This window comes from Crocodylus porosus, unplaced genomic scaffold (assembly GCF_001723895.1).
Source record: "Crocodylus porosus isolate Cpor-Errol unplaced genomic scaffold, CroPor_comp1, whole genome shotgun sequence".
Classification (NCBI taxonomy): domain Eukaryota; kingdom Metazoa; phylum Chordata; order Crocodylia; family Crocodylidae; genus Crocodylus; species Crocodylus porosus.
Window position 1 is genome coordinate 29,027,091 of NW_017728906.1, and position 13,192 is coordinate 29,040,282.

Below are 13,192 nucleotides of genomic sequence, written 5' to 3' on the forward strand. Positions count from 1 at the left end.
TATATGCATCTATACTATATATATATTTATATATATATATAGTATTTTTAGTAAAGCAAGTAAAAGCAACAAAAAAAAAAACTATTTAAACTTAATTTTGCCTTCCTGTCACTGTTGCCTTTACAAGGGTAAACATCTCTCTTCAGGCCACCCAAACTCTCCAAAATAAAGCTTTTTATCCTAAACAGGGTACCATACAACAAATGAGTTATATATACAACAAATATATATATATAGTATTTTTAGTAAAGCAAGTAAACATGTGATTTTATGTTGTCACAACAATTAAATTTCCTTTCTTCTAATGTTCCATACAATACCTTGTCAGGCATCATTCTGCAAGTTCTCCATAGGCTAATGTATTGTTTTCTTTAGTGAATCAGACAAAGAAAGTATAGCTGATAATGAATGTTAAGGACAGGGACTGTTTTTCATATATCATTAAAGCAACTGTCCTTCTTTCTTCTATGCCTGTATGGAACGTCAAACTAAATACATATGCACTGAAAATAAATTAAGGCTTAAATAATATTTTTGAGATTTGAGGACATACCCTAGTTATTAATGTGATACTAGTATTTTAATAAATACACTTAGATATGCACCCTTATTTTTCAGATCAACTCAGTAAAAATTGACCTTCTCCAATCTCTAAATCATATTAATTATGGGCATTTTTTATTTTACTAATTCAAAGTATTATTTTTCCCCTACCTTCTACATTTTCAATATATATAAATATGTCTAATTTCATGTTTTTGGTAGCTTTCAGACAGTAAACATGCAGTTCAGATTTGTTTCTTCTTTGTCACCTAACCATTAATTTAGAGCACTTTGTTTCTAACCTAGTAATTTTTTTTTTATTAAAAGACCATGGAAAAGGTAGACAGTTTTCTCTGCATCTCAGAGGCCTATTTTACCATTAATTCTTCAAAAAGATTGTCAGTACAAAACTATCTATGGAAACAAAAAGTTGATGGCAATTCAGTGATGACAACAGAATAGTGTATATTCTGAACTCTATAAAACAAAACAAACAAAAAACCCAAACCTTTCTGTAATGACTGCATTCCTTATCATCAGAAGGATGTTACATTTGGAGATGTCTCTGAAAAGTTGGAGGTATTGAGCTTCTGTTCAAAATTAATCTATAATTTTTTTACTTAAACACACTTAGCCTGCTTCCCCCAAGTTTATTTTTCACTATTGTTAAATCAGAGTCCTACACACACTCCAACTTCCTTATTCCCTTAGCTCATCCAGTAAACTTTAGTGGATATGAAAACTGGCTTCACCTGCATTGTAAGCTTCTGTCTAATGGAAGAACTGTTCTGCATTTCAAACTGAGTCTTTGCAGTAAGCAGATAGACAATTTTCAACTCCTGTCCTATTGTGTTTGCTTTTCTCTTCCTGCTTGACCTGTTTTACTGTATTCACTTGGTGAGAAAGGAAATGTTCGACTTCTATACCTCTGCCTAAAAGACACTGAGGACTTGAACCTGGCTTTCCCACATCCCTAGTAAGTGCTATAACACTGTTTTATTTGTTATTCTGTGCTACGTTACTGGTTTCTCTTTCTCTCCCTCAGGGGATTGTGGGAGTTTTCAGGATATTGGGTGAGCTAGCATTTTGTTGTTATTTTGTGTTTCTTTTCTTTTATGTTGTTCTTCATAAAAACAGCATGTTACTTTAAGTAGTTATTCTGAATGTAGTTTTAGGTTTGTGTGCAGTGGTGATTTTATGTGTTTTTTTTGGGTTTGGTTTTATTTTTGCTGCCTCATTCCAGCTTTGGCATGTCTGGGTTGAGGGAGTAGAGGCAAACGCCTCCATTTGTTGATGATTCAGAAATTTTGACCTGTGGGCAAGAGCTGAGATTTTCATATCCACATATCACCTCTGATGAGTTTTTTTTTGCAGTAGGAGAAAGTAGTTTATTGCAAAATCTTCCCTGTGTGAGCAAAGCTGCTGTTTGTTAATGCACTCAGCCTTGCTAATCAAGTGGTTAGAGAAGAAATCATTATATATGGTATTTCCGTTCCTGCTCTGCCCCTGTGAAGGTAAAGTTCTTTTTTAAATGTTTCTCTGGTTTTAAAGGATGAGCACTTGGCTGCTGATCAAGCAAAATATGAAAGGTCACCAGTCCTATTAGAAGGGCTCTTTTGGGCTTTAACAGCCAAGAGTTTAGCATTGGGACTTTGTTGGCAAGTTGCCTAATTATTTTATTTTGAATTTTGGAAGAAGGGAAAGAAGAAGGGAGATTTTAATTGTATTCTTGTTGATAAGATACACAGGAGTCATTTGGAGTTGCATCCACTCTTCTCTCAGGCTCTTTAAACTATTTGTTTTTGAGCACTTTGGCTTTACCCTGAGTAGGATCACACAGTAGGTTGATTACTAGTGAAAATTTTCTGGTTATCACTTAGCTATGCTTTTTTTATTTCTTGATATATTTTTATTTATTATCCCTATGCCTGTTAGTTTCCATCCACATGGTCCCTACAAGTATTTCAGATCATGGTTTGTTTCAGTATATGTTAGGTCTTCCCTCCATTCAAGTCAGCCAGCCCTGTTGGAAGATTAATACTCAATTTTTGCATGGTACCCTGTTTAGAAAAATAAGCTTTGTTTTGTAGAGTTAGGGTGGCCTAAAGAGAGATGTTTATCCCTTTAGCGGCAGCAGTGGGAGGAAGGCAAAATGAAGTTTAAATGTTTGTTTTTTTTTTAGAAATTTATGCAGCAGACAACTATGGACTTTAGCCAGAGCAGGAAGCAGTATTTGGTCATTACAGAACTTGAGAAAGGTCTGTTAGATAATAAGACTGGGTTGTAGGAAGACTTGAACTAGAAATTATTCTCCCAGAACTTTTTGGACAGAATAGTTCAAGTCACATTGATTAGGACTCAGTTTTAGGGACTTTTTCAGATCAATGTGGCTACTCCTTTCTTTTTTATCTTGGAAAAATACATGCAGAATGGAAGGTCACTTCAGAGTATCAGCAGAGCAAGTGCTGATGCTATGAAGGTAATCAGAAATATTGCTCTTAGTTTCTTGTTTGACCTTTATGTTGCAGAAATTGTGTCTATTGAATCTGCTCAGGGATCTTCCCAAGGTTTCAGTGTTAGAAATGGACAGAATAAATCATGATGTGATGCTTCCAGAACTGACCCCACCTTAAATACTTTATTCTAGGGAAGGCACTTGACATAAATAGATTGTACATCAAGGAAGAGACATTTGGAAACATCTTGGGTCAGATTTGGGGATGGCCATTTTATGGAAAATTCTGCTGCTGAAGCAGTATGTTGCATGTTCCAAAAACCTGATACCCGATACCAATCTTCCAAGCATTGTCAGGACTTGCTGTTAGCAGCAGTATTACAGGTTAAGCTGTTTCTTTTAAAAATTAAGTAACAACTTTGTCATCAAGATAAAAATATCCCTTGAAGTTCTCCTTCATTTGTCCATGACAGTTGGCATATCCTTACATTAAGCAAGAAAGGCAGGGAAGTAGATATGGGGCACCTTCATTTTACTTAATCAACTTCTAACCTAAAAAGAAGCAGCAGTTTCATTCTATCAATGCAAATCCCACATACATAGCACCATAATTATGTGAGCCCTCAAATCCTCATTTGAACTGTTTTTGCACAATTGAGTATTGATTAGATGCTTGCGTAGGACACACAAGTTTTAACTTTTAGGTGTAGTAGTGGATGAATTTTCTGAATGCTATTCCTCATGTTCCTACAGTCAATAAATCAAGTGTTTGTATGACAATAACAAGGGGTGATAAACAGCCTGAGCATCCTGTCACATATTTTGAGATTAGTGTGTGGTTGACAAAGCATTGAGAGGTTCAAGGCATTATTGAATGCCGTCTTCAATGTGCATTTGACAAAAATAGAGATTGGATCAGCATCTCAGTGCCTTAAGTTATACTTCTTCCCTATGTATGTGTTGTTCATCCTTCATAAGCGAAGATGACCACATCCAGCGGGTGGGGGGGGGTGAGGGGAGAAGACAGAAAGGAAGCAGGAAAGATAAAGTGAGGGAGAAAAGCAAAAAAAGGAGAAAGAGAGGAAAAAGGAGAGAGAGGAAAGAGAGAGGATGAGGGTGATGGCTAGGTCATGTGGGTATGCAAGTGACTTATAAGCCCAATGTTTGCCCTGAACAATGTTCTACAGCAGGGGCAGGAGAGCAGTGAGGACTGGACATGAGAGGTCCTTGTTTTCCTGGCCATGTGCATCATCAGTGCATCTGCCATGCACTGCTGCTTGAAGGCCAATGCTCCTCTCTGGATCGATGACCTCCAGGATAGATGGTCACAAGCAATTTGCTCCCACAACTCTGGGTCAATGCCGAAACTCTTTCCTATATATCCTAATAGGTGTATCAGCAATAATTGGTGTCAGTACTGGAACAAAAATGTGTACATTTTATACTACTGGTATTTCAGTTATTCTTCTTAGAGTTAGAATAGTTTAATTACTGTCACTGTTAAGAATCAGGAGGAAATAAGCTTCAGACTTCTGGCAACAAAGGATATCAAACCGGTTGCTCTAGCAAAAGGTTCAGACAGAACACTGCACTCTGATTTGGCCCTGATGTTCATTTTACAGACAGGCAGGGCAGAACAGAGGTAGAAGGAAAAATCTGATCCGTATTCGGGTCCAGAATCAAAAATGCAGTACTGTTGTCAGCACACAGTCAAGCACTAAATCTTCCTTCACTTATTCATGCAGCAGCAGGACACTAACCATGCTTCCCCCCCTGTATTACCTGTGGCAGGTTAAGGTGCTTTTGATGTCTTTGGGCAACATGGGTTGTAGGCATTTGACAGGGTTGATTGTGTGGTTTTAGGAATAGGTTAGGCAAGGACTTGTTTGGGATGGTGGGACTTTGACCTTTGTCAGGATGAAAAAAGCAATCTAAATTATAAAAGTTCTTGATTTCTACTTCACACCCAGCGCAATAAGTACAAGGAAAGCCAAAGCATTCTGGTTTTCTGGAGAACTTTACGCAACATACATGGATCAGGATGCTGCTTTCTTGAGCAGGGGGTTGGATTAGATAACCTTCAGAGTCCCTTCCACCCCTTCCTCCCCTTCCACCCCTTCTCTTTTATGATTCTATGATTCTAAGACAGGGGTGTCAAGTTCTTCAGGACCTGTGGTCTGGATGAGTGCTGCAGGACCAGATGAGTGGCAGGAGGATTATTCATGAGTTGTATTGGGCCCACAGACTAAAGTTGAATCTAGCATACAGGACTGGTTTGGCATAGGTCCCATATGAAGTAGGTGCCATGGACTGGCCCCATGAACCACATGCGGCATGTGTGCATGCGCACATGAACATGGCACTCCCTGCATTCCCCTCCCCACAGCCCTAAGCAGCCCCTTGCAGGCTGGAACTCTGCCCACCTGCAGGGGGAAACCCACTGTTTCCTGCATTTTTCCACAGTGAACAAAAAACCTGCACTCATGCATGATACTTGGAATTTGGGACAAGTGGTGTCCCAGAGTCATTCAGCCCAGGCCCAGGGCTTGATATTCACATTTTGGGACTGGTATGCCAAGTTATGGGTGAGCGGTCACCCTACTTGCTGCATGCTTATTATTTGAATAGATCTAGAAGATCACTCTCCAGTTTTCTGGAAGCTAGTAGTGTTTGAGCATTCTTTTTGTAAATGTATATTAGATCCAACCATTTGAATTTTCCTGTCTGCTACATGTACAGCCAAGTACAGCATTTCTTCTGTACTACTGGAAAAAAAAATCCAGCTACATTATGGTAGTCCTTTGATTTCTATGGATGGCAACTTCTCAGCAGGTGAAAGGGTTTGATAGTGTTACATCGTGCAACCCATTATTCTGGAAGGATTATTTTTGCTGTTTTTTTCCTTGCATGCAGTGCCAAGGGAATTTCAGAATAATGGCAAGTCTTGTGAAACAGAACAGGACAGAGAATAGAAACACCCCTTTCTGTCTCTTCTTTCTTCTTTCTCCTGCCTCTATTTTTCACCTTGGAAATACAAAGTGCTCACTGAAATATCCTCACTGTGTCAATATTCTTTCACTGTAAACAACAAGTTCAACTTTTAATAAAATGTCACATAAAGACACACATTATATTGTAATGTGTACCTTGTTTCTTTTCAGTTTCCAAAACAGACACATGTCCAACTGTCTAGACTGATTATAGTACTATATACTTCAACACATCATTTTTTGCTAATTTAATTATCCAGTAGAATTATGAGAGGGAAAATATAAATATTAATGAAGAGTAGAATTGAAGTTGGGAGTAGAAACTACATATAATAGAAATTTTTATTGTATTATCACATAACAAGCTTTACATATATACAGTTCATTAAAACAAAGGTCCTTTCTCCCATCTTGTAGAAGTCAGTTGCTTTCCCTACAACATTTAGATACAATGAATAAAAATGATGATACAACTTCTTAGTGTATTCAAGGTGAACAGGTGAATTAGTCATTATTAATGCAGTGACCATTTGATTCTCAAATGAATAAGGTCACAGTATGTCTGGATATTTTAATAGATACAATGTTAAACATACAAGTACCTATATTAAATCATGAAATTAATTAATGACCATATACATATTAATAATTCATTATTTTGGGTGCAAGGATCCTCACAAATAAATATTCTCTTCAGTAGATGTGTTTAATTTTCTGCTACTGATTTGCTGCAAACCAGTACTTAATCCCAGAAGGCCTCTTGTAGCGCTTGTTGTATAACAAATTCTTGTGTGCTAGCAGGCATGGCATATTACTTTGTAACTTTAAAGGCTGTAAAGCAGCATGGGGTTGCTTAGCATCACACTAGCATTGTATGTCCTGATGTCTAAAAATCTAGCAGGTGACAACAAAAGGATGAAATGTATTATCTAATTTCTGTGACTTGTGACAAGGGAGAGAGAGAAAAAGATGTAGCACTGAGGAAAATATCTTAAATACAATTATGAAAATGCAAGTAAAATATTGGTCCCTCTAATACTCTCAGAAAAGAGAAAAATTGTATGAGACCTATATTTAGGTCTCATACATGAGACCCACCCTAATCAAGAAGCTGGTAAGTGAAGGGACAATCTTTAAACCAGGCCATTGTCTCTGTTTTCCTCTATGTAGCAGCACTGCTTTGATAAAGGTATCCAATGATGATATCTGGTGCATGTATATCCCCTTATATCTTCTACTACCTCAGTAGCCAGTCTCCAACTTTGTCCTTTTACTGTAGCTTTCATGTAATAATTTTCTTGATCAAAGAATTTTCACATTTGCAATATTTTCTACGATTCAATACTGTAAGTTCCAAACTTGTCTTTTTTGCTTCTTCCTTTTGGGAAGATAAATAGATTCTCTCCTTTCGTATTATATTCTCTATATACATAGTATATAGAGAATATGCTACAATCTGTATGACTCTTTATTACATTTTTCAGGTCTTTTACTTAGGGGTATTTATATACATTCAAATATGCATAAATAGATATAAATACTCCTTGTTTATATAGGTATATAATTTTAGACTGTGACTTATTCCTCATTTGTCTCTCTCCACAGCTTTCCATTTCTGGTTTATTTTCCCTGCAGAAACAATCAGTGAGAAGTTACACCTGATACCCCTTGTATTTCAGTTGATTTTTTTTTGTCCACATCTATGCCTAAGTGGTTCATAGAGCTGAACTGATTGATATTAATAGTTTTCACATGGCTGAGAGGCATTCATGATTTGTATTTGGAAATGATTTGATGACCCATACTTCTGTTTTCATAATTAACACTATTCTACTATGAATCATCCATTCACTGTTTTCTCCTGGGGAGATTTTCATAGTCTGCAGCAACAATGTAAAGTATCCAAGCCAATTATTTCAGCCATGGAGACTTGGTTTTCTGGTCTTCTTGAGTATTTTGAAAGCTGCATTCAGAGGTCCCTGCTGAACCTTTTTTAAAGTTGCACACTTTTGGCTAACAAGAATGTCCAGGAGTTTTTCCCAGAACTTGATGATTTAGAAGCTGTGGGCTATATCTCTAGAGTTTCCAGAGTTTTTTTTTAAAAAAAAATCTTTTCATTGGTGTTTAAATTGATTGTGAGTGTCCTAGTTCTGCTTTTAGATTCAGCTTTTCTGAATATTTTCTCCTTGTTTCGATGATGCTTCCTTCAGAAATTGCTTTAAGTTCACAGAGCCTCTCTCAGGAGAGAGGGAGTTTTGTTGCAACTGCCTATGAAGGTCCTTCATTTCAGTGATTCCCAATCAGGATGCAATGACACCCTGGGGATCTATGGGATCCTTTTAAAGGTACTGCAGGGTGCCTCACGGTATTAGCATGGCTAAATGTGTGTAGCAGGCTCACCTTTCAGAGCTTGGGTTGAGTCCCAGGCTTGAGATCCTGCTGTTTTGATTGATGGAGCCCATCCACCAGTCAGGAAGCAGCAAGGAAAATAAAGTCATGCCTCTTTCCTGAGGGGAGGGGGAGAAGAGCTCCCTTGGACCTGACTGAAGACTGCAAACCGTCAGGTCCAGAAGACTTCAGGGGTGGAGCCCTGGAACATATAAAAGGATCTGCGTGCCCCGCACAAGAGGACATGCAGCAAGGGACTCAAGAAGAACGGAGCCAAGAAAAGCCGGAGAGCTCTTCCTTGGCAGGCAATAGTCCCAAGGATCCTGAAGTTGCCACTGGAGAAGTAGTCTTGGGAGTGGTGTGAGATTGTTTGGGCTGTTGACAGTGCACAGGGACAGTGAGTGGAGACCTGGTCCTGGGAGTAGTGTGAAACTGCTCAGGCCCATCACAGTGCACAGTTCAGTGTAGGGAGCCCGGGCTTTGGAGCCGCAAGCGGCAGCTTGAGCCTACAACCCCGGCAGAGCTTTGGTGTCCACTGTGAGGCAGCTCAGGCCTCATCTCCCAGCAAGCAGCCAGGTCCCATGGTGCACAGGGTGGCGCATGGGTCTGAGCCTTGGGAGCCAGGGCGCAGTGGAAGCTGCTTGAGTTAGCAACCTGGCATGAGGACAGCTGGTCAGAGCTTGAAGGGCCTGGCCCATGCTAAGAGAGCCCTCAGTGCCGAGCCAGGGCACAGGGAAATAGTAGTGCTGCAGCGTGAGGCTCAGCACCCAGGAGCCAGCAGCAGTGGTGCAGCAGCTGAGAGGAGCTGAGCCCTCATTGCCCAGAGCAGGGCACAGGGTGGAGAGGAGCCCAGTGGCACGGGAGAGGCCTGGAGAGGCACTCCAGAAAAGGAGACTCCATCGGGCTGAGCCCTGACCACCATCACCTGAAGGAGCATGAGTCATTGGGCACTTGGGTCCCACAGGGGAAAGACATTTGGGGCAGGCAAACCCAGAGAAGGGGCTGGGTGAGAAGCCCCCCCACCATCTAGTCAAGGCCCTAAGGGGAAGGGCCCCTGGTGCTACCTAGACACCTCCCCAAGGGACCCCATTGGAAGGAGGACTATCTCTTGCCAGGGATCAGGGACTATATTAAGGAAATAGATATTATTAAGATTGTTCATGTTCACGCCCTATAGTTTGCAATTGAAATGTTGTTGTGATGTTGTAAATAGTGTTATTTAGGGTTTGACCTTGGTTATTGGTTAATGTTCACTATAAATATATGTATATGATATTTAGTTCTATGTTTAAGTATATTATAATTGTATATAGTTAAGAAATTTGGGCTTGGGCTAACTCCATAGAGGAAAGAAGGATCTGCTCAAAATTCTGGCATCCCTCTCACAGTACCCCCTCCTGCCTACCCATCCCATACAATTGAGAATAGGGTACACCCTTGGGTGTACCCAGGTTACATGTGCAAGCACCTACATGGGATTCACAAGATAAACACAGAAACTTCAAATAGGAATCTATAGTGTCAAAAATTCAGACTTGTAGTAGAACTGGCATTTTCTGAAGGATGCTTTGAGTCTAACAAGGGATGTCTTCAGTCTACTGACTTGTGCCTTGAGTCAGAAAAGGTTGAAAACTACTGCCTTAAGGGATGGTAGGAGCTGATAAGTTGTGATCTTTTTATCACCATTCTTTCACACACTATTTGAATAGCAACTGATATTAATCACTGAGTCATTTACTGGTACCATGCGTGGTGGTTATTAACTGCCTCAGATTAGCATCTATTAGCTCAAAACAAGATCAGATTCCCACTATACTACACAGCGCAACCACTGAATGACATAGGCAGAAGTAATAGTACTCATTTTATAGAAATCATTATTAAAGATATGCTACCTCCTAGTTCAGAAATTGAAGATTGCTGATTTATTTTATCATAGACTAGTAACCACTGATTCTGAAAGTCACCTGTAATCCAGGTCATGAGGACATGCACTTTAAACTAGACCCCATCTGGTTTAAAAAAAATGTATCCATTCATTCCAATAGTGATTTACACCATTTTAGGTTTTTGCCCTCCACTTTTACTTCCAGTTATGAGAGATATTTGGCCACCATTTATATGTAATTCAGATATTTTTTTGATTAGTTTTGTTTACTTTATTTTCATTTGATTTGAAAAAATCAAGCAGTAAAATCCAGTTCATATTAACTGAAACTCACTTAAAGTCCTATCCCTTTGCTGCCTCTATCCTGATGGTTAAAATACTGCTTGTCTTACAATATAGATTAGAAACTATGTCCTGAGGAAAGTGGAATTTTGTTTAATGATGAAGTTTATGATGCATGAAACTGTACTGTACAATAATTGCTAATTTGTTTTACCTATAAAATAATTCAGAAATTTTCATTTGAAAACATATATTTGGAATCAACATATAAATAACAGTTGGGCACTGTCATGAGTCCAGCACTGAAACAACAAGGTCTCTTGCCTGACTGGTCCCCCATTGGTCCCTAAGGTTCCACCCTTCCTTATTGTTGTCTTTCCTGCCATGTCTTTGCTGTTGTAATTTCATTGCAAGGCTGCCACAGGGAGCAGATACAGGTTTGGGATAGGTCTTGGCTCACTTTGATTTAGCAGGGTCCGTTCACCCCAAGGTATGAGGATCCTGACTTCTCAGGTCCCAGCTTCCACTAGACCCTCACAGGCTCTAAGCCTGTGCTGCCTCAGTCTTTGCTATTAGGTACTCAGTCCTTTGACACACAACCATCCTCCTTCTGAATTATTCAGGTTTCTGCCCCACACAATCCATTGGACTCTGGGCCCTGGGAGCACCCTGGTGGCTTCCAGTCCTCCTCTTACAGCCACACCTAGTCCTCCAGTGTAAATGTAAATCAAAACAGGAGTTTCTGGTCCCAAAGAGCAAAGTTGGGATTAACCTCACCCCATTGTAGTCCTAACACAAAGGCTTGAGGCACATATCTGCTTAAGTTATGGGGCTTCTCCAACCCTTGTGTGGCTCTGGTCTAAGTATAAATCAAAACATGAACATGTGCTCCCAAAACACAATGTTCCTCAGTCAAGGTTAGAGTCCTTCCTCTGTAGGTAGCCTGGGCAGGCTCCTCAGAGCTTTACCACCTGCAACTGCCTCTTCTGGGCTTGGCCATGTGCTTATAAGCCTCTCCTTGGTTCACCTGATCTTCTTTTTCTGTTCTAGGCCTGTCAATGCACATGGGGTGGCAGGTGGCCATTTTATTTAAGGTCCCATTTGCTTTTATAAGTTTGTTTAAGGGGCTGGGCCTGGCTAACGAGCCCTGGGCTCTTTCTCCCTTTTAGTAATGGGGCAAGGGCCCTATTACAGGCACTTATTGTTCAAATGGAATATAGCTGACATTTTTCCTCAGTATGGCACAAAACAGTTTCCATTAAGGGTCTCTTATTCTTCTGGGTGCTTTTCCTCTACTATGAATTAAATAATAATAATAGCAATAGGAGCCATGATAAAGAGTAGTGCTTAAAGTACCAGATTGGAACTCTGTACAAACAACTATGCATGAACAAATGTGAAAAACGTGGGGCCTCACGTATCAAACTTATAATTTTCAATTATGTCAAGATGCAGCAAATAGATTAAACAGACAAGGTTTTTGTAAAGGGATGTGGTAACAATCAGACTCCCATGTTGCACCAAGCTTTTGCCTAAGAGGATAAGAATACTGGGTAGATTTTGCCTAGGAAACCATAATCTCAGCTTTTCAATGATCAGCTGGGAAACTGATCGAGTAGAAACCCACATTTTAGGCAGTAAGCTTTTATTACTGAAGTATTGTATAGAAATCTAAGTCCAAATTAAATGTGCTTTGGAGTTGGTACAAAGCTGGTGCAGGAGTTTGATCCCCCGGCACTGGCAATAAAGCATAATGGGATCTGATTTATGATCCTAAAATCACACCTCCTCCTATGCCCATGTGGAAAGTTAGGAAGAATGCAACCTTCAATTACAGAAGCAGGGGGGTTGGACTAGATGACCTCCTGAGGTTCAGCACCATACCTAGACTCCTGGTGGCCCCATGCAAACTTTTAGTATCAGGCTCCCCTTTACCAGACATAATGATCATAATAATACAAAAATATCCATCTGGGGGCCTACTTTCTTTCCAGGCCCCAGGCAGCTGCCAGGTTTACCCATATCTGGCCCTACTGAGGTCCCCACCAATCCTAATTTTCTGTGGTTCTGTGATTTGTGTGGGTCACACATCAGGTCCCATTACCCCACTACTTGAAAGTCTGGCAGGAGCCTACAGAACATTTTAATACAGGATTTTTAATTTTATGTTTTGGAGTTATTATAAAAGGAGTATGTTAGGAACAAAGGTCTGATGTTGTTTAATTGATATTGTTTTCCACAGTTTTGGTATGTCATTCAGATATTCTGGAAAAACAGAAGAATTAGATTAATCAACAAGTGAAGAATTCAGGAATCATTAATAAGGCTCTCTAATTTGAGTAGGAATGATCCTAAGATTTTAGAAATCCATGATGTTAAAAATAAAGATAAGAAGAAATCTTAATTAATTTTCATCCCAGTGTTAGTAGCACAGAATCTATCAAATGAATAACAGATGTTTTGCAGTACAGAATGACTAAGAGCTAAGTATTGATGTGAAATCTGAATATGTCAGATGACTTCACCCTTAGAGGTTGCCAGCCTTACCTAAGTTCTTGTCCCTGATCGGGACATGGTCATTTTATGATAACTGCTGCCATTGCTTCCCTTACTTTCAGCTTTTAGCAGGGGAGTACTGTGGGTATT

General features: G+C 39.6%; 1 long non-coding RNA gene across 1 annotated transcript in view; it reads right to left on the reverse strand.

Annotated features, from left to right (window-relative positions):
* Positions 1-6,174: 6,174 nt before the first annotated feature.
* Positions 6,175-13,192, reverse strand: part of LOC109305719 — a 36,679-nt gene continuing 29,661 nt past the window's right edge. The window contains exon 4 of the long non-coding RNA XR_002099681.1: positions 6,175-6,882. This is a non-coding gene — a long non-coding RNA (uncharacterized LOC109305719). The remainder of the gene's footprint in view (positions 6,883-13,192) is intronic.